At 38.5% G+C, this 26784-nt stretch overlaps 1 protein-coding gene across 2 annotated transcripts in view; it reads left to right on the forward strand.

Moving 5' to 3' along the window:
• The window catches only part of CREB1 (cAMP responsive element binding protein 1), a 99866-nt gene that overhangs the window by 691 nt on the left and 72391 nt on the right, over nt 1-26784 (forward strand). The window lies entirely within an intron of this gene.

Below are 26784 nucleotides of genomic sequence, written 5' to 3' on the forward strand. Positions count from 1 at the left end.
GGGGGGGGGAGGAGGAAGAAGGCGACAGTGGAGGGCAGAGGAGGTGAAGGTGCCTGCTGCCTCCGCGGTGGCCGCCGCGGCTGCCGTGCCCACTGCGCGAGGGGAAGCGCTGCAACGTCTGACCTACTCTCTTTGTGCAATAAAGTTCGAAACCCAAGGTTTCCTTTCGTCCTGTATTTTATTCCTGCCCGCTGGCCCCCCGCTCCTGCCCTAGTGGGGAAATGCTGTTTCCTGGGCTTGGGTGTTTTTGCTGGGGTTTGGGTTTTTTGGTTGTTTTTTTTTTTTCTGCTTAGTTGGGATGATGAGAGCTCATGCTTTTTTGGGGGTTTGTGTTTTTTTTTTCCTTTCCCTCACCCCCCCTTGAAAAAAAGTCGGTAGTCATGGAAATACATTCTTTTGGGGAGGGAGGAGGGGGTGCAAAGAAAAACATTTTTGCAGTAACTTTAACGAACTGTTGGGATCTTGTAAAAGGGAAGCTGATGTTGAAAACAGTTTCGGTTTTAACCCTTTTCGATAAAGTAACAATCACTTAAAGTCTATCATCTGAAGCCTTCGTCAAATTGAATTTTACCTGGCGCACTCTTGTTTTACATCACTTTTTTGTAGTCCTCCCCCCAGTCTTACCAACTGCCTGGATGCCCCCCTAGTCCACACTCCCAACCCTTACCATGTTTCCCACACATTGCTTTCTAATCATGAGGGAGTAATAGAGCTTCTAAAAATAGGCTTTACAAGAATCCATTATTTGTCTGCATGCACTAGGTAACCGCAATCTGAGATTGGCAGTTTAAGCCACAAACTTTTCTTCCCCCCCCCCCCAATTTGGAAAGAAAGGGACCATGGAGTATGTAAGGGGGATCATTGACAACAAAGATTAAAAGACCGCTTAAAGGGTTTGGGAATATGACCTATTTACTTTCTAAATACCTTTCCAGGAAGTTAGAATTCTATTCTGTAGGACAGAATACATCTGGGTCTACATCTTGCATCAAGTCGACCTTCTAAAGATTTAGTGTAAAATCCTTTCCGTTTCAGACAGCTGAAATCTTTCATGCTAACTGCTGGTTTTGCTGATTTTTTAAAATAGAGACATAGATTGGTTTAGGTGGTACAAAAGATGAGGTGTTAGGAAAATGCATACGTGTTACAATGTGATAGAATTATTACCGGTATTTACTAGCCGTTGTGGTTAGGAATAAACACTGCTTAATAGTAGAAACATTGTCTCTTTCTCTTTCTTTGTGCTAGCCACTTTTCTGAAACCTATCTTGCTGTGTTGCTTGTCTTTAAAAGACCATACAAGCAATTCATTATTGCTGAGAAAGTTAAAAAGGTTCACCAAAGAGTTTCTGAGGCTCAGGAAATTATTAACACTGGGAAATCATCACATTATTAATGATGATAGATTGCTGTCAATGAAAAGATTTTCTTTTAAAAAAGATTTCCTGCAGGCTAACATCACTAGATTTTTTTTTTCTTTTGCAGAGTTTATATGGCAGTGGCTACCTTTGTGAGACCAAAACCACTTGTATTCTGATGGATTTTCTAATTCTTGCCCAAAAGTTCTTTTGTTCATAGATGCATGTTTTGTGATTCTTAGCAATTCTCAATCAAACTTCTCAAAAGTATGTTTGTTAGTATTTGAATATTGACTTGGACTGTGGTAGTGAAATATACTTTGACTCCTTCCCAGGTATTAGTAAAATAGCAATTGTATTTGTTTGAATTTTCTTTTCTTTTTTTTTTTTATGAACATGCACTTTCAGAAAAGTAAATAAATTCTCTTCATAGAAATTGCCTGTTCATGGTTCTTTTGGAATTTAAAATATCCATGTTGTCCCTTTTGCATGTTCATAAAAACATTTTGACTCTTGATCCATAAAACAGTAGTACCCTTTCCTATCTTTTGAAATGTTGCCCCTTTCTTTATTTTGAAGCTCATTTTCTTAAGTAGACTTGAGCAATAGATATTGGTTTCTTTTTTAGAGAAATAACTTTGTCTTTCATATTAAGACATTCTGTTTTGCTTATTTTGATGCAGTATAATTATAACAAACCCAGTATGTTTCCTCCAGACCACCTCATTTCATTTTTCTTTTCCTTTTTTTTCCACAGCAGAGGAAATTAGAGTAATAAAATGCATCATTAAAATTTAGTGCATAATTAATTAGATAGATATCAGGTACTATATTGGTATGTAAACTTATTTATGTCTGGGAGCCTGTCACAAAATCTTACAAGCATATCTTCCTATATAGAGAGTGTCACTTCCAATAATAGATTTTTTACTGGATAGAGTTGGAGCTGCATTTGAGGATGCTGTTAATAGGGAATAAGAAGATTGCAGGATTTGGGGTTCTTTTTCCTCACCCAGGTGTGAACTCATCTCTGCTGCAGTAATCACTTGAGACAACAGTTTGTGGTAACATAAATATTTATTTAGCGCTTAACAGTGGCAGAGAATGTAGTTAGTGGAAATACTGGGAATCACAGGCCTGGATTCAAACTAGGCTTGCCGTATCAGCACGTGCTTGGCCTTCATGGAATTTGTTGGTGACCTAAGACAAGTTTCTTAACCTTTCTTAGCCTTGGTTTTTCTCTGTGAAATTAGAATACTACTACTGACTTCTCAGGGTTGTAAGATAATTATAAAATACCTCTGTAGGGACTTAATTAATACACACTGTTCTATTTTTAATCTTTATTTTAACCTTGGTTGTGTGACCTTGGGCCTCTTCCTTAATTTCTCAGTACCTCTGTTTCTGTGGTAATAAATGTACCTTCCACTCCAAAATTTTGTGGATTAAATAAATTAATACATGTACACTGCTTTAAAAAATGAACACATATTAAAATCCTAGGCTATTTACAGGTACTCAAAAAAGTTGCCTATTTTTAAAATTCCTTATTACCTTTTTTAATAGGCTTATAGCTTCAAGGAACCGAAAAGTCAAATACTTCTACCCACAAGGAACTTTGGGGGACAAAATATGTCCTAAGAATGCAGTCAAAGGGGAAGAAAGTTGTGTACTTGGTAGTGAAATAGAAAAAGGAGTAGTTGGTTGGGGCTTTTGTTTATTTAATTTCTATTTTTACTTTTGAAGTAGGTACTGTTGAGTTGGGCCTGATTAGTGACTGACCCTCCAGAGGGGTTTTCAGAGGCAGTCAATCACGAGAGGAGATTGCCCATCTTTTTCCCATGGAGCGGCTAATGGATTCAAAATGTAAGCCTTTGAATTGTCTGTACAACCTTACCTTAAGCGACCAGAGCTCCCTGAGTAATTTAGGTGGTTTGTACAGTTTGTTTTTTTTTTAAATCTAATTATAAAAACAACACAGAAATAATGTCCTCAGTTTCCTCTTTTCAGAGATGTTCTGTCAATATGCAGATATGCATGACTTAACATCCAGGATATGTTCTCTGAATTGTGTGATAAGGATTTTGTGCAGAGATTATATTAAAATATTTTGGGAGCATGCTTCTGGTTGTTCTCATTCTGCTGCTGGCCAGGATGAGAGAAAAGGAGAAGATGCAGCACTGCCTAGGTCTGAGGGGATGGCTGCAGTGAAGCTAGAGGAAGCCAAAGAAGAGGGAGAGAGCAGAGTGTGTCAGGCCCTGCCCAATCCTGAGCCCAGAGCCTTGTATGTGCTTGTGTCTTACCCGTTGGCCTACTGCTGCAAAAATCAAGGGTTAAAACCATTGTTACTTGTGGTTATGTCAAGTATGACACGTAGTGACCCTGTGAACAACAGATTTTAATCATGTATATCCTGTGCCATCTTCACTTAAACCCTTTGGTGCAGTAACCTTATCAATCTTTTTCATTGGTAATCTTCCTCTCTTTCGCTGACCCTCTTCCTTTCCAAGCATGAAATGATTTTCCAAGGAATAGCCTCTCTTAACAACATGTCCAAAGTATAAGAGAGGAAGCTTTGCCTCCAAGGAGCACTCTGGCTGCACCTTTCCCAAGCTACAGATGTTCCTTTTAGCAATCAATGGGATATCCAGTACTCTCCTCTTGTACCACAATTCAAAGGCACCAACTCTTTTATTGTCATTCTTATTCACTGTCCAGCTCTCAGATGCATAGCAAGTGGTTGAAAAGAACCTGCTTTTGCTTTTAAAACAAACAAAACTTAGGGCTTTGCATGACCATCAAAACAGATGTTAAGCAATGTATGCCTGTATAAGCAAATATCTATGTATATCCCTTCCCCTTACATGAATTTTATAGCACACTGACCTATATCTTGTGTTTTCTCACACTTCATAAGGTTTATTGATGGATTTATATCAGTGTAGAAAGAGTTCTTTCATTTTTTTCCTAAAGTATGAGGCTTTGCATTATGTGGATGTATTTGTATCAATTAGCTGATTTTACTCAGTCTAATATGAAGGGCTTTTTAAACTGAGAATCTACTATTCTTTATTTTTGTACGTGAAAAAATGCTTCATTTGAATGAGAATCTAATTTGTAACAGAAAGTTATTTGAATCACCTTTTTATCTTGGTTCTGTTGTAAAAGATAGATGATTGAGGTACATAAATGCAGGAAACAGGATGTGTAAGAGTTAACTCACAAATTAGAATTTGACTCTTGCTTAGTTTCTTAAAATGCTCAGTAGAGTGTTTCCTTCATTTCAGCCAAAAAAGTTTTCTGTAAGCTTCCTTAGAGTCTCTGCATTTCTTAAAAACTAAAGTAGACAATTTACAAGGTAGTATTACTCAGAAAGGGAACTCAGGTGGCCTAGTGGAAAGAAGCTGCATTCGACTCCCGGAGCAATACAGTTCAGATCCACCAGCTGCTCTTCAGAGGAAAAGGAGTAGTCTCCTCCCATGCAATTTATGGCTGCTGAAAAACCGTTGGTGGCTCAGCAGTGGGTCAGTTCCAACTCAGCATCATGCAGCAACAACAACAGCATTATCTAGAAAGGCTGTAATGCAAATATCCCCTTTTAAAAGAAAAAAGGTGAACACCATTTTTATTGCTGCATTGTTCACAATAGCAAAGGGATGAAAACAACTTGTGCCCATCTACAAATGAATGGATAAAGAAGCTGTGGTATATTCACACAATGGAATACTATGCAGCACTGAAAAACAAGGAACTCATGAAATAATATACAAAAATGGATGGCCCCGGAGGACATTATCCTGAGTGAAATATCTCAGGCACAAAAGGACAAATACTTCATAATACCACTGTTATAAAACAGGACTGACATTGGGGTTGGGGAGGAACCAGGGAAAGGGGATAAATAATGTACATTGCATGGAAACAGATGAGGAAAAGAACTACTTAAATGGAATATGTTGTTGTTGTGTGCCACTGAGCAACTCATTGCGACCCTATGTACAACAACCCTAAACCCTGCTCTATCCTGTGCCAGTCTCTCTGTCACACCTATCCCCATTAGCCCAGTCACTGAATCAGTCCACCTCATAGAGGGTCTTCCTCTCCTGTTCTGTCCCTCCATCCTCCCAAGCATGACGTCCTTCTCCAAGGACTCGTCCCTCCTTAAAACATGTCCAAAGTATGTCAGATGAAGCTCCACCAAGGAGCAGCCCGATTTAACCCTCTCCAGGATGAATCTGTTTTCTTAATAGTCCATGGCATATTCAATACTCCAACACCACATCTCAAAGGCATCAATTCTCCTTCTGTCCTCCCTTGTCATTGTCCAACTCTCTGACACATAGCAAATGATTGCAAAGATCAAGCACACCTCGGAGTAACAGCATTGCTCCTCAGTACTTTGGAGAGGTCCCTAACGCAGACTTTCCCATCACAATATGTCTTAATTTCCTGGCTGCTGGTGCCAAAAGTGTTGACTGTGGAGCCAAGCAAACTAAAGCTGTGAACCATCTCAATCTCTTCACCATCCATCCTGATGCTGACAGTTGGCCCAGTGGTGAGGATCTTTGTCATCTTGATATTTAGCCTCAATCCATATTGAAGGCTGCAGTCCTTGACCTTCTGCACCAAGAACTTTAGGTCCTCCTCAGTTTCAACAAGCAGGGTTGTGTCATCTGCATATTGCAGATTGTTGATGACTCTTTCACCAATCCTGATGCCGCACCTCTCCTCATGCAGCCCCGCCTCCCGGATAATCTGCTCTGCATACAGGTTGAAAAGGTATGGAGACAGAACACATCCCTAGCATACAGCCTTCCCAGTTTTGAACCATGCAGTGTTTCCTTGCTCCGTTCTGACAACTGCCTTCTAGTACAAGTATAGGTTTCGCATTAGCATGATCAAATGTTCTGGGATTTTCATTCATCTCAGAGTCAGCCACAGTTTGTTATGATCCACACAGTCAAACGCCTTTGCATAATCAATGAAACATACATACACGTTTCTCTGGTACTCCCTGCTTTCAGCCAAGATCCATCTAACATTAGCGATAATATTCCTAATACCATGACCCCGTCTAAAGCCATCCTGCACTTCTGGCAGTTCTTTGTTGATGTGCTTTTCCAGTCATTTTTGGATAATCTTCAGCAGTCTTACTTGCATGGGATATCAATGATATTGTTTCATAATTTCCACACTCCATTGGGTCACCTTTGGAATGAGAACAAATATAGATCTCTTCCAGTCAGTTGGCCAAGTGGTTGTTCTCCAGATTTCTTGACACAACTTGGTGAGCACATCTAGAACAGCATTTGTTAGTTGAAATATGTCAGTTGGTATACCATCTGTTCCTGGCTCCTTATTTTTTGCCAGTTCTTTTAAAGCAGCTTGAACTTCTTCATCACCATAGGCTCTTTCTCATATGTTGTTTCATGAAATTCTTCTGTGTCTGCCAATTCCTTTCAGTACAGTGACTCTGTATACTCTTTCCATCATCTTTTAAATACTTCCTGGATCATTTAATATTCTGCCCAAAGCATCCTTTTTTTTTTATTATTATTATTTTGTGTGCGTGTACCGTCAAATCAGATCTGACTGGTACAGGAGGATATTGCACCTCCTTCTCCGGCAGAGCATCTGGTGGATTCGAACCGTGTTCCTCTGGGATTGCAGTGCAGCTTCTTGCCACTAGGCCACCAGAACTCCCCTCCAAAGCATCCTTAAGTGTAGCAACTTGAGGTTTGCATTTGTTCTTCAGTTCCTTGAGCTTAAGAAATGCTGAGCAAGTTCGGCTCTTGGTTTTCTGACTCCAGCTCCTTGCGCATTTCATTGTAATATTTTACTTTGTCTTCCCGCGCTGCCTTTTGAAATATTCTATTCAGCTCTTTAGTATCTTGAATTCTTCCCTGTGTTTTGGCTTCTCGGTGCCCTAGTGCAGTATTCAGTCTCTTCTGACATCCATTTTGGTCTTTTCTTCCTCCTCTGCCTTTGTAATGACCTTTTGCACCCTTCCTGGATGATGCTCATGATAGACTCCCACAACTCATCTAGAATGTATGATTAGGTATTATTTATATGGTAACAGTCCAGAATAAGAGCTACATAGTAAAGTGGACTGGGATGGGGAATTGTATAACAATGAAAGAATTTTTTTTTTCAAAGAGAAGCAAACTAGGGAGCCAGGGAGGAAAATTTGCAACAGAGAATGAATGGAAATCTAAGTTCTCTATAAACTTTCATTAAAATATAAATTACAAAAAGTTGGAAATAGGGGAAAAAAGAAATGTCATCTGGCAAACCTACATGCTGTAGTCCCTTTCACTTGACAGCTTCTCTTGATCTTATCTGCATTTGCATACATTATTTGTTGTGACTGATACTGTGACTGATTGTGTATGTAATAGTGTTTACCTTTGTTGACCATGCTTCTTGCACTTCTCTCCATGTCTTGTTTTTCTTTGGCAATGTTGTGCTAATCATTCTTTTATTTATATACTGCTTTTTCTCTTGACTCATCTTAATAAGTGTGTTATTATCTATTCGGTGATTTATTTATTTTTACTCTTTTCTCTCTTCCCATCTCTATACCTTTAGTTTTAAATTTTCAAACAAGCTTGGCTTTGTTTACATTAAACTAGCAGGGTTTAGAACTGTTGTACATAGGGTCGCTATGAGTTACAAGTGGTTCGACAGCACTTACCACCACCACCACATATACAGCATTAGGGAGCACTAGTGACCTAGTGGGTAAGAAATTGTATTAGCAATCCAAAGACAGATGGTTCAAATCCACCAGTTGTTCTGTGGAAGATGAGCAGACTCTTCTCTCATGTAATTTACCATCTCTGAAAATCTGCTACAGACCCAGCAATCAGTCAGTTCTAACTCCATAGCAATGACTTTGACTCTTTGATTGAACATAGAGTTACGTGGTCTGTAGATTAAGGTTGAACTCCAAATCCCATAACTGAAAAATAAGACAGTATTTTTTTAAATAACTCCTACTGATGTTTTTAGTTGTTCCTTTTGTTTTACAGTCACTGTAAAATCTGCACCGTTACATATCCTCTTCAGTAGAGAATTGGTTATTACAGAGCAACTGAACTCTCCCCTTTTAAAAGAGAATTTTAAAATGTGGATGATCATTCTATACCCTTGATTTTCATTGTCAATGCTGCAAATGAGTCGGAGAACTTGCTTCAGACACTGAGTTAATTGTGTAACTATAGCCGAAAATGCCAGTGGAGAATACTTGCTGACCTCACAGCTGAAAAAACTGTTTAAGAGAAGTGGAAACCAGATGTTTGTTTGTTTCAGTCACGCTTCAGCCACTGCTCTAAGACCTTTTCTTCTGTGCAGCCTCTGACAGGCTGCTACTGCTCTACAGCCAATGATACGGTCTTCTTCATTTACTTATCTTACTGTGGGAATTCAAGAACAGATTTTTTTTTTTTTTTAATATGGAATGCTTTACGAATTTGCGTGTCATCCTTGCGCAGGGGCCATGATAATCTTTGTATCGTTCCAATTTTAGTATATGTGCTGCCGAAGCGAGCACAAAAACAGAATTTTTTACAACTCTATATGGCTCGATAAATTCCACTCATGGTCTTATTGTTGAGAATATCAGGTGTTTTTTTTTTTTAAAAAAAAAATCATGATGCAGTAAATTGAAGCAGTGAATTTTTCTGTTCTGTTCAAAGCTCATGTTTTAAAAGAAAATGCTCAGGAAAGATCTCCATTGCAAATTTAAAGAAAGCATACTAGTCTTCTGAAATGTAAAAATAGGGGTGGTTTAGGATGGGGTTTTTTTTTTTTAAGTTATTCAGTAAAAAAAAAAAAACCCAGTAAATATCAGTATGTCATATGAAAGTATATTTAAAATTTTTTAAAGCAGACATGAGGATGTAATGGTAGAGTATTTCTTTGTTTTTTAAAAAAGAAATAAAACTACATTATATTCGTTAAAAAGAAAACACGGAAAAAAGGAACTCTTTGGCAAACTTTTTTAAAATGTTTGAGTTGCTCTTTTCCAGGTGTGAAGTAAGGTAATCAAAGAGTTGGACATCTGAACAAAAATGAAAAACGATCTGTTAGATTTCTTCTGTTGAGTTAAACTAACTTCTAAATGTTATAAGGGCCTGGGTTTAGAGATGAAGTTTGAGAGATTACCAGTTTTTAGCTGAAATTTAATTAGAACTGACCCTTTCTGAATAGAGAGTAGGAAGTTAAAATAGGTGTTAATTAGGAGGAAAAGTGCTTAAATGTTAACTTACACAAATGGAATAGGAAACAATTGAGATATTAGATCTTTCCTGAAACCAAGATTTATTTTAATCTGTTTCAAGTGCATGCCTAATGAGATAGCCATCTGCCTGTGTGAGTATTCGGATTTTTATATGATGTTATCCCTAAAATTAAACCTACTGCTGTTGGGTAGATTCCCATTCATGGTGGTGTTCCATCAGCCTTCCAGGCTGTATATCTTTAGGGGAAGATAATGCCTTCTTTTGATCCTGGGGAGCAGATGGTAGATTTGAACTGCTGATTGTTTGGTTAGCAGCCAGTCAGGCTCCTTACATGACAGTATGTTAGGTACTGTTTAGTCGACCACAACTCAGCAACCCTATGAAAAACAAATCTGAACCTTGCACTGTGTCATCTTCATTATGTCTAAAAGCTTGACAGTCACCGTGTCAGTCCTTCTTGTTGAGGGTCTTTCTCTATTTCAGTAACCCTCCACCTTTCTACTAAGTATGATGTCTTTTTCTATGAAAGAGCCCCTCCAAACAATATGTCCAGAGGATGTGAGACAGAGTTTCACCATCCTTGCTTCTAAGGGGTCCTGCTTGCACTTTTCTCCAGAACACCTTTTTCTTTTGGCAGTACTGTTCTCCCGCACCAAATCTCAAAGGCATCGATTCTTCTCCTTATTCATTGTCCAACTTTCAGTTACGTAAGAATTGAAGAGTCCAACCATGGTTTGAACCCATTCTACCTTACTGTTTAAACTGATATCATTGTTTCTTAACACCTTATTGAGGTGTTTGACAGCAGAAAGAATATTAAAAATATTTGTATTTTAGACAAAGCTGAAAACTTAACTTTTAAAAATTTCCCTTTCTTTTTGTTTTAATAACATGTACACCAAAACATTTGCCAAAACAAGTTTCCACATTTATAGGCCAATGATAGAACATTTTTCATGTTATGACACCATTAACTCTATCCTCACCTAACACATTTTATCACCATTAATATAAACTCACTATCTCACAAACAAAAACTCCCTCTTGTCTCTGGCAACTGTTAGATCTCTGGCTTCTATGTGTATGCATGAGTTTTGTTGCGTTGTGTTTTTTGTTTTGGTTTTTTTTTTCTCACTAGTTTATTTACAAAATTCTAATACAAATTTGAACAAATTCTTTCAATTTCCTTCACCCCCCCCCATCAAATTATACAACTCAATGATAATCCCCTCTTCCCCCTGTACATCCACATGCCTCTGCTTCCAGCCTCTCCCACCCTCGTGGATCCTTATATTCATTCTACAATAGCAGTCTTATACAATATTTATTCTTGTGGGACTGTTAGTTCACTCCGCATAATGCTGTCCAATTCCTCCCAAGTTAGGTAATAATTTACAAAGTTGTTGCTCCTGCATGTTGCATAGTATTCCATTGTGTGAATGTACCATAATTTCTCAGTCCATTCATTTGTGGTTGGACATTTGGGTGTATATGCCTGTTTTATATATGTGAGTTCATACAGCATTTACTCCTTTGTGACTAAATATGCTTAGAGTAACATTTTTAGTACTTACCTATGTTGTGACATGAAGCATAATTTCATTTCTCTGTGCTGTTATGTGCCATCAAGTTTCCTGCAACTCATAGCAACCCTAGGTGCAATAGCCCTAAACCCTGCTCTATCCTGTGCCAGTCACACTGTCTTCAACACACCTACCCCCATTACTCTAGTGACTGAATCAGTCCACCTCATCGAGGGTCTTCCTCTCCTGTGCTGTTCCTCTACCCTCCCAAGTATGACGTCCCTCTCCAAGGACTGGTCCCTCCTTGCAACATGTCCAAAGTATGTCAGACAAAGCTTCAGAATCCTTGTCTCCCAGGAGTAGCCTGGCTTCACCCTCCCCAGGATGAACCTGTTCATTTTCTTAGCAGTCCATGATATATTCAACACTCTTCTCTAGCACCATAGCTCAAAGGCATCAATTCTCCCTAGTCATTGCCCAGCTCCCTGATGCATAACAAGGAATGGCAAAGACCATGGCCTGTATCAGGTGCACCTTAGTCTCCAAAGTGACATGATAACAGCAGACTTGCCCATCATGATATGTCTCCTAATTTCCTGGTTGCTGGTGCCAAGAGTGTTGACTGTGGAGCCAAGGAAACTAAAGCTGTGAACAATCTCAATCTCTTCACCATCCATCCTGATGCTGCCAATTGGCCCAGTGGTGAGAATCTTTGTCGTCTTGATATATGGCTGCGTAATATTTCTTCTGTGCACCATGTTTTATCTGTTTATTTGTTCTAGACATTTTATTTATATCCTTTGATCGTGGTGAAAAGTCCTGCAGTGGAAACTGCTGTACAGGTTTCTGTTTACATTGCTGCTTTGACTGTGGGCATCTACCTAGCATTGAGATTTGTGTGTCACATGGTAATTCTGTTTTAGTTTCTAGTTTCGCTTTCTGAGGAAGTACCAAACTTTTTCATTGTAGCTGTTCGATTTTGCACTTGTACCAACAATGGGTGAAGATTGTAGTTTCTCCACAACCTCACCAATAATTGTGTTTTCTTTTTTTGTTCATTGTCATGCCAGTGGTGGTGAGATTATACCTGACTGTGGTTTTGATTTGTATTTTTCTAATAACTACTGAAAGTAGCTTTGGTAGTGCAGTAGTTAAGTGCTTGGCTACTTTCTGAAAGCTTGTTTAATTGAACTCACCAACCACTCTACAGAAGATAGTCTACTCCCATAAAGATTGTTGTTGTTGTTCTTATCGAACACATGAGTTGAAACCAATTTGTAACTGACCTTCCAGGAGATTTTCAGAGGCAGTAAATCACCTGGGAGTAGATTGCACTCCTTTCTCCCAGGGAGCAGCTGGTGAATTCGAAACTCATGCCTTCAGATTAGCAGCACACCTTCTTACCACTTGGCCACCAGAGTTCCCTCCCATCAAGGTTACAGCCTAGAAGACCCAAGTGGCAGTTCTAGTTCGTCCTTTCAGATTGCTCTGAATTGGAACCAACTTAAATAGCACACAGCAGTGGTTAGCAGCAACTAGCCAATGTTTTTGTGGGTTATCTCTGTATAAGTGGTTGGCAGTAAAAACAAAATCTGATCCATTGCAGTGGAGTTGATATTGTCTCATAAGGACTCCACATTGAATTTCTAGGCATGTAAATCTACAGGAAAAGGCTGCTAATCTTTTTCCTTCAGAGTGGTTGGTAGATTTGAACCTGTGGCCTTTCGGTTAGCAGGGGAGCACGTAACTCACCATACTAGGGGGCTTTCTGTGTTTGACAGTGTTGCCTCTGGTTCTCATCAATCCTTTGAGCCCCATCCTATCCTGAACCATTCTTGTGCTCAGGCCATAGTGGTCCTCACTGTGTCAGTCCATTGTGTTGAGGGTCTTCTTCTCCTTCTCTGGCTCTGCCTTTCTCATCATGGCATCTTTTCCCAAGAAGTGGCCTCTCCTGAAAACATGCCTAAAGTATGTGAGATCATTTTTCCATTTCTGTGCCTCTAAGGAAGGCGCTGGGTGGTCTAGTGGATAAGAAGTTGTGCTGCCATCGCAACCCTGTGAGCAACAGATCTAAACCTTGTCTTGTCCTGTCCTGTGCATCCTCTCACTTCCTGACACACTACAACCCATTGCAGTAGTCACTGTGTCATTCCACCTGATTGAGGGTCTTCCTCTCCTTTGCCAACCCTCCGCCTTTCTGACCATCATGACCCTCTCCAAGAAATTGCCCATTCTAGCAACATGCCTGAAGTATGTGAGGCAAAGCTTTATAATCTTTAACTGCAAGAAGCACTCTAGCTGGATTTTCTCCAAGACGTATTTGTTTTTTTGGCAGTGTTTGAGATGTTCAACACTCTTTTCCAACATCACAGCTCAAAAGCATCAATTCTTCTGTCATCTTTATTCATTGTCCAGCTCTCAAATGCATAGCAAGTGATTGGAAAGATCATGGCCTAAATCAGATGCACTTTAGTCCTCGAACTAGCATCATTTTCTTCAATAATTTGGAGAAGTCTCTGACTTCAGACTTGTCCAGTGTAATACATCTCCTGATTCCCTGACTGCTGGTACAAAGTGTGTTGATTGTCGATCCAAGTAAGATGAAGTTGTTGACAGTCTTTTCTCCATCTTTCATGTTGTTGCCTGTCAGTCGGTCCAATGGTAAGAATGTTTTGTTTTCTTGACATTGAGATGCAGTCCATATTGGAGGTTGTATTCTTGATCTTATGCAACAAGTACTTCAAGTCCTCCTCAAACAAGGTTGTGAATCTAATAAAATTAAATCCTTGACAACTTCAATCTTTTTTCCAATGACCATGGTACTGTTTGTTGGTCCATTTGTAAGGATTTTTGTTTTCTTGATGTTGAGATATAATCCATACTGAAAATTGTAGTCTTTGATCTTCAGCAAGTGTTTCAAGCCCTCTTCACTTTCAGTAAGCAAAATTGTGTTATTTACACAACTCAGGTTGTTGACAAATCTTTTTCATTCAGTCTTGGACTTTTTCCGTAGAGTGTAGTTCTTCATATAGCCACATTCTTCTTGTACTCTGGTTTCTCCAATGTTTCATTTACCACACAGATTGAATAGGTATGGAGAAAGGATATAAACCTCACTCTCAACTTTCATAATTTTAAACCATGCCATTTCCTATGTTCTGTTCTTAACAACTGTGCTTGATCTGTGTGTAGGTTTTGCTTGAGTACAGTTAAGTGTTCTGAGCTTCCCATTCTTCTCAATGTTAGCCATTATTTGTTATGATCCAAATAGTCAAGTGCCTTGGCATAATCAATAAAACACAAGTAAAGTCTTTCTGATATTCATGTTATGGCCTCTTTGAATCCAACTTAAGTTTCTAAAAGTCACCTGTCAGTGTACTGTTCCAGCTCTTTTTAAATGTTCTTTAGCAAGATTTTACTTGCATGTGATAGTAATGATTCTATTTGATAATTTCCATGCTGTTTGATCACCTTTTCTTGGGAACAGATAGAGATCTTTCCAGGCAGCTTGTCAGGTCTTCCAAATTTGTCTGCTAGGACTACTGTTAGCCAAAACACTTCAGTTGATATTTCATCCCTTCCTGGGGTCTCAGGTTTTGCCAGTGCCTTCGGTATAGCTTGGACTTCTTCCTTCAGAACTTCTGGTTCTTGATCATGTGCTACTTCGTGAAATGGTTACGTGTTGACCCATTTGTTTTGGTCCAGTCGTCACTAATCATCGTCTGTCACTTCCAGTCATGTATTCCTTCCATCTTCTTTTGGTTCTTCCTACATCATTCACATTCTGCCCATAGAATCCTTCTTTTTTTTTGATTGGTTAAATAAATCCTACTGTATTTAAATATTAGACTACCTTACAGCCAGTAGAAATCACAACACACATATTTCACTTATTGAAGTAGAAAGAAGTTCAAAATATATTGCTATCTTGAGAAAATAATATGGCAGTATGTAAAACATGCATTGTATGGTGAGAATCCTTCATTTTTGCACCTTGATTCTTGAATTTATTTTTCACTTCTTTGAGCTGGTAAAATGCTGAGTTTGTTTATCACTTTGATTTTCTAACCCCATCTCCTTCCACATTTCATTATATTACTTTGTATTCTCCAACTGCCCTTTGAAATCTTCTCTCCAGCTGTCTTAACTTTAATATTTCTTCTGCTTGTTACCACTACTTTTCCTTCCAGTACAGGTTTCAGAGACTTCTGACGTCTACTTTGGTCTCTCCCTTGTCTTTTAATGACCTTTGGCTTTCTTCATGGATGATATCCTGGATGCCATTCCACAGTTTATCTGGTCCTATTGTTAACTGTTGTCATTGAGTTGAGTAGGACTCATAATGGCTCTGAACAACATATCTGAGCCCTGTCCTATCCTGTGCTGCCCTTATCATCTCTGACAAAATTGAGCCTAATTGCTGTAGTAAATGTGTCAGGCCAGCTCTTTGAAGATCTCCTCCTTTGCTGGCCTTTCTAAGCATGATAGGAATCCTGTTCCTTTCCAGGGAATGGCCCCTTCTAACAACATGTCTGAGGTATTTGAGACAAAGCTGCACCATCCTTGACTCTAAAGAGCAGTCTCATTGCACTTTTTCCAAAACATATCTGTTCCTTTGGCAGTGAGTGGGGTCTTCAGTACTCTTCTCCAACGCCCCAACTCAGAGGCTTCGATTTTTCTGTCCTCCTTATTCATTGTCCAGCTCTCAGATGATTGAAAAGACCATGACCTGAACCAGGCACACATTAGTACTTTGGAAAGGTCCTTGACAGCAGATATTCTTTGATGTAGTACATCTTTTGATTTCTTTTTTATTTATTTATTTATTTATTTATTTTTACTGCTAATACCAAGGGTGTTGATTTTGAATCAAAGTAAGGTGAAGTCATTGACAACTGCAGTCTTTTCTCCATCTATAAAGTCTTGGCTGTTGAGCCAATGGTAAGCATTTTTGTCCTCTTATGTTAAGGTGGTGTCCATATCAGAGGCTGGTGTTAGGTTATTAGTATCATTGTGCCAAATCTGTCTTCAGATGGTTTTCAATTCCATTACAGTAGACTCAGGGTCAGATTTTGACTATTGGAAACTTTCATTTTCTTCACTTTCAGTTGGAACTTTCATATATAGCCCCTGGCCTTGATTTTTACTACTGATATTATGCTTTTCCAGTGTCTCTTTCCACAGAGTAATTAATCAGTTTGATTCCTCTGTAGTCCATCTGGTAAGGTCCATGTGTTTATGTTTTGGATTTGGTTTTTTGTTGTTAGTTTGGTTTTGTTTTTTTAAATATTTACAGTGCACAAATCATTGATTGTACAAAATTCATTTATACAATCTCCAGCCTCATTTCCATCGCCAGGGCCATATTTTCCAACTACTAGTCCTTTCCATTCTAGTCACGAGTTATTATCAGTGCATCTACATCTTCAGTCAGTTTCAGATTACAAAGTTGATTGAAATCCTTGATTCTTCATCTTTAGCTATCATATTGGTATACATATTTGAATGATTGTATTAATAGGACTTTATTACATGACTATGGATAATGTCCTGTCACTCACAGCATTGGGCTTCAGAATAGATCTTGAAATGCTCTTTTTGATGGTGAATTTTACACCAGTCCTCTTCAACTTGTCATTCTTGGATTAATAATAGATCATTTGACTGATCCAAAACGGCAGTACCAGTCCATCTTAACTCATTAGCACCTATGATGTCAGTCTTTATGTGTTCAGTTTCATTTTTTACAACTTTCAATTCTGCTCGATTCATAATTTGTAAATTCTGTGTTCCAGTTATCACTGGATACTTGCACCTGTTTCTCATTTTTAAGTCTTGCTATGTTAGCAAGTTCATTGAGTGAAAGCTTGACTCTGTCTGAATCCTTATAGTAGACTTGACTTTGATGAGATAGCTTTCTCCCATTCACATTTTGAGTGCCTTCCAGCCTGAGTGGCTCACTTTCTGCTTCTGTATCCAACAATGTTACCTTATAATCCACAGAGGTTTCAAACGCTTGTTATTTCAAAAATGCTTGGCAAGACCTGCTCCTTTGTGTGAAGGCTCTACTGAAACCTGTCCACTATGGGTGTCCCTGCTGATATTTGAAATACCAGTGGCATGGCTTTCAGCATCAAAGCAACATACAAGCTGTCATAGTACAGCAAACTGTCAGATGCATGCTGGCAGTAGGAGACTAAAAAATATCTTCTTTTTATTATTGCAGTGAAAATTATGTATATTCCAAACTGTTTCAGTTCTTAGAACTCACAGATTGCTGTCGAGTTGGGACCTTCCCATGGATGACCCTCCAGCTGGTGGTATTCGGAAGCTGTAATCACCCAGGAGCATCTTCCTGCCTCCAAATGGCTGGTGGATTTGGACCACCTGACATGGGTTAACAGCACAATCCCTTACCCACCAGGCTGCAAGAGCACCCTTCTGTTCTTAAAGGAGTATCAGTTTATTATAGGCAGCAGTAACAGCTTTCTCACATGTATGGAAAGAAAAATGAAAAGATCATGGTTTGGAGTATGTACACCTTAGTCTTGAAACTACCCTTGTTCTTTAGCACTGCAAAGAAGCCCCAGAGGGCTCTAAAAATCTCCCCCATATATCAGTCACATCTCTTGATTTCTTGACTGTTGTTGCCATGAGTGTTGATTGTGGATCCATGTATAAATGAAATAGTTGACAACTTCAGTCTTCATCTGTTATGATGTTATCTATTCAGTTGTTCAGTTGTAAGGATTTTTGGTTTTTTGATGTTGAGATGTAATCCATATTGAGGGCTGTAGTCTGATCTACAGGAAGTGTTTCAAGTCCTCTTCACTTCCAGCAAGCAAGGTTGTATCAAGGCTTCCTTCAGTCTTGATACTACATTTTTCTTCCACAAATAGTCCAGTTTCTAAACGTATTTGCTTAGCAAATACGTTTAGAATTTGAATAGGTATGGAGAAAGGATACAGCCCTCACTCAACACCTTTCCTAATTTTAAACCAGGCGGTGTTCTCTTCAGACAGCAGCTTCTTAGTCTAGGGATAGGCTTTGATAAGCACAATCAAGTGTTTTAGAATTCCTCTTCTTTTCAATATTAACCATAATTTGTTATGATCCAGTCAAATGCCTTTGCATGGTTAGACAGTGAATAGGGATGACAGAGAAAGAATCAATTCCTTTGAATTGTGCTGTTGGAGAATAGTGCTGAATATTCCATAGACTGCCTGAAGAACCAGCGACTGTTGTTTTGGAGCAAGCAGGGTACTCCTTAGAGGTGAAGCTTTGTCTCACACGTTTGGGGGATGTTATCAGGGGAGGCCAGTCCTTCCAAAAAGACATTAATGCAGGAAAGGTGAAGGGTCAGAGACAGAGAGGAAGAACCAAAAAGAGATGTAAGCACTCCAGTCCCAGAGGCTCTGCTGGAGAAGGAAGGGGCAGTGTCCTCCTTTACCAGTCAGATCTGATTTGACGTACATGCATACAAAATAATAAAAATTAAAAAAAAAAAGATGGAAGGCTCCCTACAGGGGGCTTGTGCATATCAGAGACCATGGGATGGCACAGGATAGAGCAGGCTTTTCTGTCTATTCATATAGTCACTACAAATTGTAGTCCACTTGATGGCACTTAACAGCAGCTCTTTTGTTTGCTGTTGCCAATAATTGTGTGCCTTGATTTTACTTACTGCCATTTATCAATGTAATCTTTTTTTTTTCTGTTACTGTTATGGCTCAACATTTTTATAATAATTGAAATACTTTTTAAAAATTATTCATTTAGATGCTTTTAGAATCTCTGTGTAAAAGCAATATTGCACTCTGCTCCTGTGAAGATTGACAGTTTTGGATACCCTATGGGGTCATTCTCCTCTGTCATAACAGGGTTGTTAGGAGTCAGAACTCATTCAGCTGGCAGTTTGATTTGTTTATGGAAACTGCATTTAATTTGCTGAAGAAATGCCAGAATATTTTTCACAGCTACCCTGTTTTATTTTCTGCCACCAGTGTATGAGAGTTCCAGTTTCTCCACGTTCATGAAGTATTTCATTTATAGCCATTCTCCTTTTGCTGTTGATTGTGATTCATAGTGGTAGCTTAGTGGTAAGGAACTGTGCTGTCAGTGCAAAAGTACACAGTTCGTATCTCCCAGCTTTTCCTGGGAGATGGATGGTTAATTTTGTACCATGTGATACACTGCTTCTGAAAAGTTGCTGTAGAGTGAGCTGTGTGTCAGTTCCAACTCAGCAACATAGCAACTATAGCACTATGTAGAACTGTTCTAGTAGTTACCAAAGCTATGATTTTTACTAGATTGCTATCTTCCTTCACAGAGCAGTTGGTGTGTTTGAACCACCAACCTTTCAGTTAGTAACTGAATGCTTAACCACTGTACCTCTAGGGCTCCTTATAGCCATTCTAAACCATACTAAGCTTACTGTTCTCCAGTGGATTCTGACTCACCGTGACCATACAGGACAGAGCAGGATTGCCCCATAAGTTTTCCAGGGCTGTGATCTGTGTAGAAGTTGACTCCTATATCTTTCTCTCACTGAGACATTGGTGGGTTGAACACTACCAAGGGCCCCTTGCCATCCTACCAAACCAACTGTGCTGTTGTACAGTCTATTCAGAATACCATCCTCTGTAGGTTTCTGGTGCTGTAAATCTTCAAATCATTAACCTTTTGATTAGCACTGTGGCTCTTTATTGCCAGTCTGATAGGTGTAAAATTGTATCTCACTGTGGATTTGACTTGCACAATGTTAAAAACTTTTTCACATAGCCGTTTGTATATCTTTGGAGAAATGCCTGTTCGTATCCATTGCCCATTTGTCTTGTAATAAAGAAGAAACTCTGGTGACCTCATGCATAGCGAGTTGTACTGCTAGCCCAGAGGCTACCCCTCCTTGACTGTTTGACCCCACCAGCACCTCCATGAGAAAGATGGGCCCTCGCCCCCATATCGGAAACCCAGTGGCGCTCCAAGTTGCTTCTCACTTGGCATTAATGAGAAGTGTCCCCCCCTTATAATAAGAAAGAAGTACAGTGTATGACATTTTCAAGTATGTTGTTGTTTGCCTTTGAGTCGAGCACGACTCATAGCTCCCCTACGAGCAAAAGGCTTGAAGCCCCTCTACCAACTTTTGAATTTTTTTTAAGTATAAAAGAGTTTCAGTTTAAGGATTTGCAGCTAATTTTTTCTTTTGTTACTTTTGTTATTATTTCTTAGGATTTATAGATCCCTCCTTCCTTTATTATAGACATTTCTAAATTATTTTTTGAGTGCCTAGTAGGCATGATCCTACTCATGAAAAAGATCTAAACCATAGAGTACTATTTGGAGTTATACTCTCCTTCCTTCTAGGTGGTCTTACTCTGTGTCTTGACACCTTGGAGTGATGATGAGAAGAAGCAAAGATAAAAAATAAAAAAGTGACAACTTTGAATGAAACATTTTAACTTGCAGTTCTGTATTTTGAGACTTTATTGTGTCTGTGGGTGTAGTAAACTCTACTGCATTAGGAGAATTTATACTTTTACTATAGAGATGTTTGTAACTTCTTTGATGTTTTAAATAAATTAGTACGTAAAGCCTGGGCATATTTGTGATTTATTCACCATATTGGATCCCTCAGCAAAATAAAGAAATAAAATAAATTTTAAAAATGCTATAAATGATAATCCTCATCATGCTTTTATGGAGTTTGTAGCATTCTTTATAATGAAAGTATTTAAGGTTCTTGCTTTATTGGTGATTATTTATATTCCCTCCCCTAAATATTATGAGTTGAGGACGATATATAGCTTACTTGGAGTAGGTATTCTAGCAAAGTTCTGTTTTTTTAATTTATTCTAAGAGTCTGAATTTTGACCTCCCCTAAAATATGTGTTGTAAATCCTAGCCTGTATGCTGGTGGTTATAATCCCATTTAGGAATAGGTTGTCTGTGTTAGGTTACTGAGATAGAATTCATACATTGTGGATCTTGGATCACTCTCTTGGAAGTAGTAATAGTAATAAAGACTAAACAAGCTAACTAGAGAATCTGAGATGAGGGAGGAGAAATGTGGGAGCACATGTGATCACCTAGACGCACAGGGTCAGGAGAGAAGCGTCTTCCTCCAGAGCCAATAAACAAAGCCTTCCCCTGGACTCAGCACCTTGGATCCAGACTTCACATTCAAAAAAGTTGAAGAAATGAATTTGTTTGTTAAAATTATCTATTCTGTTACTTCACTTACAGTACTGCTAAATAACAGATACATTTTATTAATTAATCCTGTCTGCATTAGTAGAAAGATTCCTATAAATGAGAAATTCCAGCTTTTTCCTTTTTTTCCCTCCTAGAATTCATTGTATTCCTGTTATTTAAAAGTGGAGATTTCTCACCTTAAGGCACTATTATTAAATCCTTGCTTGGGGGGAATTTATTATAGGTAAATTGGCTCTAAGCATTAGTTTTTTTCTTGTCTATCACTTTAATAAAATAATTTTTTTTTCTCTGTCTCCTTAGCTTGTAAATTCTTTTGAGAAAAAAGGTGTTATGTTTACTTTTTACTCTAAGTATTGATAGCTTTATTCCCCTAATTTTTAGCAGAATACTAAGTAGAACTTGTTAGATGCTATTGAGTTGATTATGACTCTTAAGAATCCATGAACAACAAATCAGAACCCAGTCCTATCCTGTGCAATGCCCATTATCTGACACACTTAAGTTCATTGCTGCAGTCACTATGTCAATCCACCTTGTTGAAGTTCTTCCTGTCTTTTGCCATTCCTCCATCTTTCTAAGCAAGATGTCCCTTTCTAAAGAACAGCCTCTCCTAGCAACAAGCCAAAAGTATGTGAGATGAACCTTTATTATCCTTACCTCCAAGAAGCACTCTGGCTGTATCTTCTCCAAGACGTCTCTGTTTGTTCTTTTGGCAGTCCATGGGATTGTCAGTGGTCTTCTTCAATACCACAGCTCAAAAGCATCAATTCTTCTGCCATCTTTATTCATTGTCCAACTCTCACAAGCGTAGGAAATGATTGAAAAGAACATGGCCTGAATCAGGTGCACCTTAGTCTTCACACTAACTTCATTGCTCCTTGATATTTTGGAGAGGTCCCTGGCAGGGGGACCTGGTTTCCTGGTCTCCTGACTAGTATTACCAAGGGTATTGATTATGGATTCAAGGAAGAAAAATTTTTGACAACTTCAATCTTTTCTCCATCTATCATGATTTTCCTTATTGGTCTGGTGGTGAGGATTTTTGTCTTGATGTTAAGATGCAGTCTATATGGAAGGCTGTATTCTTTGATCTTCTGCTGCAAGTGCTTCAGGTCCTCATCACTTTTCAGCATGCAAGGTTTTCTCATCTCCCTAACGCAGGTTGATGATGAGGATAGGTCTTCTCTGATCTTGATCTCACATCCACATTGTTTGTCATAGAGTCCAACTTCTCAGATGACTTGCTCAGCATGTAAACTGAATATGTACGGAGAAAGATGTAACCCTGATGTACACCTTTCCTGATCTTAAGCCATGAAGTGTTCTCTTCTTAGGTTCTGACAGTAGCTGTTTGTTCTAGATAATAGCTTTCATATGAACACACTTGAATGTTGTGTTTTCTCGATGTTAGTCATAATTTATTTTTATCCACACAGTCCAAATGCCTTTACACGGTCACTCAAAAACAGATATCCTACAGGAAAGAATTCTACAAGGAATACCAGTTAATGTGACTATTACACAAATATATATACCAACAGCTAAAGAAAAAGAGGAGGAAATTGAGGATCTAAGGCTTCATCTGACATACTTTTGGCAAGTTGCAAGGAGGGACTGGTTCTTGGAGAGGGACAAGATACCATGCTTGGGACGGTAGAGGAACGAAGAAAAAGAGGGATGAGATGGATTGATACAGTGACTGGGATAATGAAGGTAGGTGTGTCAGAGACAGTAAAGTTGGCTAAGATAGAACAGGTTTGGGGGCTGTAATACATAAGATCGCATGAGTCGCAGGCAACTTTACAGCAAGCACATAACAACAACCACCAGCTTTTGCAGTCCCAAATTAAAGCATGCAGTCAAGATACGTTAATAATTATTGGTGATTGGAATGCAAAAGTTGGTGGGACAGTAGGGTCTTGGTGACAGAAATGAAGTCAAGACAATGAATGATGCAATTTTTACTTTCAATAATTTATTCATTGCAAATACCTTTTTAAAAAAACAAGAACAACATGCAAAAGTATAGCCACTATGGAAGACAGTCTGATGTTTTCTCTTAAAGTTAGAAATAGAAATATCATTTAACCGAACAACTAACTCTACTACTGGGAACATATATACTCTAAAGAAACCAGAGCCACGACTCAAGCAGTTGTATGCACACCTGTGTTTGTTGCTGCGTTATTCACAATAGCAAAGAGATGAAAGCAACCTGAATGCCCGACAACAAATGAATGATTAGAAAAACTATGATACATTCACACACAGAATATTATGCAATATTGAAAAATACTGAACCCATAAACCATTACACAGTATGGGAGAGCCTGGAGGACATTATGCTGAGTGAGATGTCTCAGTCACAAAAGGACAAATATTATATAACATCTCTTTCATAAAATGGGACAGATGGGGAGAGACTAGGAAAAGTATAGATAGATAAAGAACACTGCAGTATAACATAGGAGGGGAAGAACTGTCCAAAAGGAATATATAATTAGGTATGTATTATATGTATGACAGCAATCTGGAACAAGGGGTACATTGCAGAATGGGCTAGGGGCAAGAGAGAAAATGTGCAACAATGAATTAAAAACACAAAGAATTTCAAATATGGACCTCACCTGATGGACTGCACGGTAATCAGATTGATTACAAACATGAAACCGATTCTCATTGGAGAAGCTCATTATCAGCAGTCAAAACTAGTCAAGGTGCTGACTGTGGAACATGAGACATGTGCAAGTTCAAATTCACACTGAAGAAAATGAAAACAAGAACCAAAATAGGACTTTGAGTTTATCCCACCTAAATTAAAGTCATCTTTTATCAGAATAAGTTTTACGCGTTGAACACTAATGCTCAAAGACTAGATGAGTTATGGGATAACCTTAAAGATGTTATTCAAGAATACAGCAAAAAGCCATTACAAAGACAGAAGAGGGGGGGATAAAGACCAAAATGAGTGTCAGAAGAGGTGCTGAAAATTACGTTAGAGGGACAAGAAGCCACAACAAAGGGAAGAGACGCCAAAGTCAAAAAGCTGAAAGGAAAATTTTAAAGTGCAGCACGAGAAGATTAAGCAAATATTATAATGGAATGTGCAAAGAGCTGGAGTTGGAAAATAAAAGGGAAGAGTTCGCTCAGCATTTCTAAAGCCAAGAGTTGTAATACTTAAAGATGATATGGGTAAAATCTTGATTCAGGAAACATAAAAGAAGCCTCCTCCATTTCCTTTCCAAGGAGGAAAATCTGTCTTGTGTAACTTTGTTGAATGTAACTTTTTTAAAATTATTAATTATAATGAATGTTTACAGAGACTTTGGATTTCCGTTCATTCATTGTTACCCTTTTCTCCCTGCTCACCCCTCCCTCCCAATTTGCTCTTCTCTTTGAAAAATAAAAGAAAAATTATTTCATTGTTATACAATCCCTCCTCTCAAGTCCACTCCACCATGCTGCCTTCATTCTGGACTCATTTGTCTTTATTTTTTACATTTAGAAAAGATGAATTCATAGAGTCCCTATACCAAAAATAATTGGTAGACACTGAAACATTTCAGGAAGTATCATATGAACAGGAGATATAACGGTAATGAAAGGATTTCAGGTTGCACTGATGGCATTGGCAAAAAAATAAAGCCCCAGGAATCAGTGGAATACCAGTTGACGTTTTTCAACTAACAGATTGAGCCCTGGCCATCCTTATTAGTCTATGCCACGAAATTTGAAGGATAGTTTTTTGGTTAGCTAACTAGAAGAGATCCATTTTTGTTCCTATTTCCACAAATGTGATCCAACAAAATATAGAAATTAATGTACAATATCATTAAATATCACGAGCAAGCAAAATATTGATGAAGATCATCCAGAAATGCCTAGAATGGTACATAGAGTGCTGCAAGAGGTTCAGATGGGGTTGAGAGAACAGTTAGGTAATAGAGGCAGAATTTATTTGTTGATGCCCTCCGAGAAGTTCTCAATTTTGAAAGGAGAAAATAAAGCCCTCTTTAGAGTTTCATGCATTAAAAGAAACAGACATGTATGTATTAGGCAAACTTGGTATGATTACATTTTCTAAAAAGGGAAATTGAGTTCATTTTCCATATAAAGAATTTCTACTTTCAATTTTACTAAGTAATGCATTAATGATTTCTAGTACTTCTTGCTTCAGAATATTCCCTACCTGCATCCCTTACTGAAGAAATGCCTTTTTAAATAGAAGGCCGAATACAATTAACTCATAGCCAGTAGCCAGTAAACAATGCCCCAGAGTTTCACCAGAACCAGAAATCCAAACCTCTGTAGAGTCAGACTGCTTCAGAAGACTCCCCACCTACATCCCTTACTGGTGAAAAAAATGCCTTTTAAAATAGTACTAAATAGTACTACTTCTTGCGTCTGAAACATAGGAAATAGAATGAGTTGTATTGATCAGAATGCCCTTGGCAGAGATTGCTATTAGATTAGTGAAACTGTGCTGTTTGTACATTGACTTGAAGGGCTTGATGCTGATTGCTTTAAAAGTAACTGAAAAGGTATCTGAGTTCAAACTGATGCAATTAGAAAACCTATACATGAAGTCTTTACTATTGTCTGCATGTTGTTTCAACGGTATAGATTGACCATGACTTTTCAATATAAAAGAACCCTGGTGCTGCCCATAGCCATTCCTTAGGGGGCCGTGTCCTCCCTTAAAGATTGACAGCCTCACAAGCCTGCTGGCGGGTTGCTGTTAATCAGAACTGCCTTGATGGCAGTGATGTTTTAAAATGTCAGTATACCCCTTAGCGCCTTCAGTTGTGGGGCTTTCTCTTTTGCTGCTTGATTAGTAAGCAAATCAGAGTCAAGATCAATGCATGTAACTTATTAGTCCTGTAGTTCCATTGTCAAATACATACAATATTCCTTATTTTTAATAATATTAATCCATTTGTGCTTTATTGACTATGCAAAGGCATTTGACTGTGGATCATAATAAAGTGTGGCTAACATTGAGAAAACTAATCCCAGAACACTTAATTGTACACATGCAAAACCTATACAAGGGAACACTACATGGTTTAAAATTAAGAAAGTTGTGTATTAGGGTTATATCCTTTCTCTATACCTATTTAATCTGTATGCTGGGCAAATTATTCTAGATGCTAGACACTGTGATGTAGAGTGGGATCAGGTTGGGAAGAAGACTCAATAACCTAGGTTATACAGATGACACAACCTTTGCTTACCAAAAATGAGGATTTGAAGCACTTGCTGCAGAAGATTAAACACTGCAGCCTTCAGTATGGATTGTGTCTCCTAGTCAAGAAAACAAAAATTCTCATCACTGGACTGATGATAGGCAACATTATGAAGGACAGAGAAAGAACTGAGACTGTCAACAATTTCATATTGCTTGCATCCACAATCAGTACACTTGGTCTCAGGTCCCAGGAGTCA

This window comes from Elephantulus edwardii, unplaced genomic scaffold (genome assembly GCF_000299155.1).
Source record: "Elephantulus edwardii isolate Elephantulus edwardi_28Jun2011 unplaced genomic scaffold, EleEdw1.0 scaffold00075, whole genome shotgun sequence".
NCBI classification, from domain to species: Eukaryota; Metazoa; Chordata; class Mammalia; order Macroscelidea; family Macroscelididae; genus Elephantulus; species Elephantulus edwardii.